Raw genomic sequence first — 5,209 nt, forward strand, 5'->3', positions numbered from 1 at the left:
CTGTAAACGAACTAAAGTCGCTGACATAGCCCGACGGATTAGCAAGCTGAAGTAGCAATGAGCAGGGCAGGGCACATAGTACGCAGAACTGACGGCCGATGGGGCAGCAAGGTTCTGGAGTAGAGGCCACGTACCGGAAAACACAGCGTGGGACGTCCACCCACAAGGTGGAAGGCGCTGGATGCAGGCCGCTACCAACCGCGCGATATGGAAATCATTGGGCTCCCCCAACGATAGGCCTCCGCCTATGTTCAGCAGTGGACGTCCTGTGGCTGAAATGCTGATGATGAAGGAAAGAAGATGAGTTTTAAAGAGTATGCATTAACAGCTGTTGTGAGGCGGTGTGCAGAAGACCTTACAAAGCTTCTGGATTGTAGCTAGGTTCGTACTTTGCAGTCTTCTTCCATCAGATACTTATTAAGAAAATTCTAATAGTAGTTAAATGCGCATCTTTTGGATTTAATTAACCTTTCAAAGAGAAAAATGGCTGTTGGGGTAGATAGTTCTTATTGGCGACCACGCATCCGAGAGTGGTTCGTCGTTTCAGCCAAATGACGTCCACTACTGGACAAAGATCTCCCCCAAGGATTTCCATAACGACCATCCAGGTTCTTCCCGCGACCTTCACCAGATCGTCGGTCCACCTAGTGGGAGGCCTGCCCACGCCACGTCTTCCACGCCTTTGTATAGCAGTAAACGTCCTTTTGTTGAAACGAACGAATGGACGAACCTTTAGTTGATTGCATCAACATCCCTGTTTATCTTTACATGCATACGTAAATGTAGACAGATCTTAATTTATTAATGACTAGCGGCCGCCCGCGACTTCGTACGCGTGGATCCCGTTTTACCCCCTTCATCTGTCTTACGCGGTTTAGATTTTTTCATACAAATGTTTTTTCCCGCTAACTCCCGTTCCCGTGGGAATTTTGCAATATCCTGTTGTAACTAAGCTTTAAGTTTACTAAGGTACCTGCATGCCAAATTTCAAGCGTCTAACATAAGCGGTTTAGATTTTTCATACAAAAGGATTTTCACGCTAATTCCCGTTCCCGTGGGAACTTCGGGAATTCCTTGTTGTAACTAAGCTTTAAGTTTACTAAGGTACCTACATGCCAAATTTCAAGCGTCTAACATAAGCGGTTTAGATTTTTCATACAAAAGGATTTTCACGCTAATTCCCGTTCCCGTGGGAACTTCGGGAATTCCTTGTTGTAACTAAGTTTTAAGTTTACTAAGGTACCTACATGCCAAATTTCAAGCGTCTAACATAAGTGGTTTAGATTTTTCATACAAAAGGATTTTCCCGCTAATTCCCTTTCCCGTGGAAATTTTGCAATATCCTGTTGTAACTAAGCTTTAAGTTTACTAAGGTACCTACATGCCAAATTTCAAGCGTCTAACTTAAGCGGTTTAGATTTCTCATACAAAAGGATTTTCCCGCTAATTCCTGTTCCCGTGGGAATTCTTAACCATACTATAACCTGCCCAGGAGTATGGAGAATAATTGTACCAAGTTTCGTTAAAATCCGTCCAGTAGTTTTTGTTTCTATAAGGAACATACAGACAGACAGACAGACAGACAGACAGACAGACAGACAGACAGACAGACAGACAGACAAAAATTTTACTGCTTGCATTTTTGGCATCAGTATCGATCACTAATCACCCCCTGATAGTTATTTTAAAAATATATTTCATGTACAGAATTGACCTCTCTACAGATTTATTATAAGTATAGATAGATAGACTAGTTAACTACACTCCTTAAAATTTAGTGTTTAGTACAAACCAAAGACCGATACTAGCAATATTTCCGCCATTTCGAGCATGAATAGATTTTAGGTCGTACCTTTGGTCTAAACCCGGGTATTTTGGGAAATGGACCTACACCGGACATGTAACATGCTTCAATCACAGAGCACACTCTGGAGAGCTGTATTTACCCTGTATATAAAGTTGTGTGTGTCCATTATACAACGGGAAAAGTATAAAAAGGTTACAAGGAATCAGGAGGTTGTAATCCAATCACCAGTATAGCTGAAAGAAGCCTGTAGCGGTCTAGATAGGCTGCTTGCTTTCTGGGGGGGTCTGGGATAGTTGGAGTAGGAAGATGAACCACAAATCTCGCACAATGGCTCAATCAAGAGGTTCGATTACCCTGTAAAACTAACTAATATCAGGAGGTTACAAGGTATATGAGAAAAACCTTTCAACCTTCATCTGTCATTCTGTTAAAAGATTTGTGTTTTACCGTAAGTATAACAATAGGTTGTGTTATTGTCATTGATCTCTACTTACATCACAGAAGATATAACAACAGTATGTCAGAAGAAAGTTTTTGACTGAGAGAGGGAAATTCCTATGCAAGAGTACCTCCCTAGTACTCGTAGCTACTACAGGATTACATATAGCTACAGAATTTGCAAACAGTCTATTATGTTTTGAGTGATAATATTATGCAATAACTGTGGACTCTAGGTTAGAGGAGAAAATCTGAGTAGAAATTTGGGACGTTTATAAGCGCCCTGGAAAAGGCCTAAACACTAAATAAAAAATTTGGATTATACTTTGAGTATGTTTATTATTTTTGTCCGTTATCCTGCATTAGGTACTAAATCCCGCAAAACTGGTTTCCCGTAGGAAATGGCTCTAAGTATCTTCGGGAGTAGTACGGCTCTAATGGTCAAGCTATAAAACGTAAGCCGAGAATTTATCGTTCCGTCGTAAAGAATGGAAACGTGCCACTTCCCGTGCAGTGCCGAGTCAACATAATGGATGAGCATTGCATTTGGCGAGCGCCCAAATTTACTGCCAGATACTGTATGTATGTGCGGCAGTGTATCACGGACGGTATAGCAAATTTTGAGATGGAGGGAGGTTAGAGCCGCATTCTAGGTTAGGAGGTTGGAGTGATTGGTTTTTAGTTTTGAGTGACGTAAGAGTAAGGGTGAAGGAAAGGGTGTACAACATAGTCAAGTAGTCGAAGGCATTTTGTGTGGAGTTAGGTAAGGACTTTAGTACATTTTTATGAAAACAATTTTGAGCGCTAAGTTTTTTTTTTAACCACAGCGAGGAAGCTCTTTTCCTGTATCTCACCTGATGGTAAGATACAGATATTTTTCAGCGTTTAAAGTGTCATTTTAGTGCAACCCTTTGATTGAAATCAGAATGTCATACGAGGACGTTGTTTCATCAACCAAAGGACGACTACGGCTAGAAATTTCCTGTCCTGTGCTGCCCGCATCCACGGGCTTCCCGTGACCTTCACTAGATCGTCGGTCCACTTGGGAGACCTACACACACCGAGTCTATAGATCATCAAGTTTCCACTGCAGGAACACGACTAATTTACCAGAGGCAATTTGAGTACGAATAAGGCTGTAGAATTCATCATTTCAGCCACAGGACGTCCACTGTTAAACATAGACCTCCCCCAATGATTTCCAGATCGATCGCCCGGTTGGTAGCGAGCGACCTGCATCCAGCGCCTTCCTGCTACATTTGCCTACTACCCACACTCTGGCCAGATAGTTTGGGCAGGCCAACCCTTTTACTTAGTAGGTAAACTTGTACTTACAAGAAGTTCTTGGTTGGTGCTGCTGAAGATATCTTCACCCTGGAACTGCCCGTCCCATTCAAGGTCATTCAAGTCCCTCGTGTGTCTGACGATCTTCGACCATTTTAGTTTTGGGTTGCTAGTGAAAAAAAAAATTAGAATCGAAAAAAGTTGGGTGTCAAATACCATATTCGTTCTTTCGTTTCACCCAAACGACGTCCACTGCTGGACAAAGGCCTCCTTCAAAAAAATATTTCCTGCGCTACTCGCAGGTACTTCAAACGACCTTCATTAGATCGTCGGTCTACCTAGTGGGAGAAATAAAAAGTAAATTTCAGGTTTTAAAGTAGAAAAATAGGAAAGCACTTACTTTTTTAACTGTTCCGGGGAATATTGGCCAACTCTTGCGTCTACGCATGCGAAGATGAAAACACAAACTATCACCACTGCCAAACGCATTCTGACCTGCAATCAATATTTCAAGTTTTAGGTCTAGAGCTATAAGCGACGGCTGACTGACTGATTTCAGTCAGTGTCTGAGGTATATATAAATTTAAAATTAGATGAGATAGGAAGCAAAATAATTTAAATAATATTTACCAAAATAATGTTTCCTTGTTCGATGCTAAAAAACTATTAAACCAAATCTACCCAGAGAGCAATTTATAACAATGTCTGGTAAAGTCCCTGGAAGTTACGTATTCCTACTACAAGCTATGCGCTCAAAGTATTACAAGTGGACTGTTTTATCAGTTTTAGTAAAAGTATTCAAAAAACTGTCACGGCGGGACTATTCGGCACAGCTCTCGTTCCCACCGCTGCAAATCCTGTGTAGCCAGGATCTACAGCTTGACCGTCATTAAAAACCCAACCGGCGAAGATCAAGTTTGTCCCGAGGGAAAGTTAAACTGTCTCTGGACCCGCAAAAAATTAATCGCAAGAACATAGGAGGAGTTCGAAGTTAAGGTTCGACTTCCCTCCAGTGCAAAGCGGAAAGCATCTGTTACTGGATTACCTACTTTATCCTCCGGGGATTCACTGGTATTTATGACACTGGACTTTATGACGCAACATTTACTAAATGCTAGAATGAATTCAAACAATAATTACTCATACTTGTCATGAATGATGTAGGTATGCGCGTTGCCAATGTTGCCATCACACTAAATCCCACCAGAGTAAATACAAATGAGTAGGTCATCTTCATAGAAACGCACCGAGCGCGGTTTGTATGTCCCACGATCTATTGAAGGTCGGGGAAAGCACTTTATTGGGCACCTAGTTGAGTGACTTTGAAGTCAGATTGTGTCGTCATTCATCGTTACTTTCAATGACTACTACGGGACATGGATTCCCACAACGATCAGTGTTGCGCTGTCCGTATCAAAGGTCCGGTGAGCTTCCTTCATTATATCGTTGGTTAAAAGGACGAAGCACACTTACCAACTCAGAAACGGATCGTAACCGTATCAACTCGAGGCGTTTAAAACTCCGTACTCCAACGCACACTTATCCGTACCGTAACGTACCTAAACGCCCCGCCTCGCGGCGAAAGGCGATACGGTGTCGATCCCGTTCCGGGTTTATAAGTTTGCTATGACCTCTTATCATCATCATGAGATTGGGGTCAAATACAGACAAAGTTATATA

General features: G+C 42.0%; 1 long non-coding RNA gene across 1 annotated transcript; it reads right to left on the bottom strand.

The window, feature by feature from the left end:
- Nucleotides 1-3,558: 3,558 nt before the first annotated feature.
- On the bottom strand, nt 3,559-4,266 carry LOC114358496 (uncharacterized). The gene is made up of 3 exons (XR_003656378.1): nt 4,160-4,266; nt 3,930-4,024; nt 3,559-3,698 (listed from the first exon to the last, which is right to left on the bottom strand). It is a non-coding gene; the product is annotated as an uncharacterized LOC114358496 (long non-coding RNA).
- Nucleotides 4,267-5,209: the final 943 nt, after the last annotated feature.

This window comes from Ostrinia furnacalis, unplaced genomic scaffold (assembly GCF_004193835.3).
Source record: "Ostrinia furnacalis isolate ACB-3 unplaced genomic scaffold, ASM419383v2 OfSCF3961, whole genome shotgun sequence".
Taxonomy (NCBI): Eukaryota; Metazoa; Arthropoda; class Insecta; order Lepidoptera; family Crambidae; genus Ostrinia; species Ostrinia furnacalis.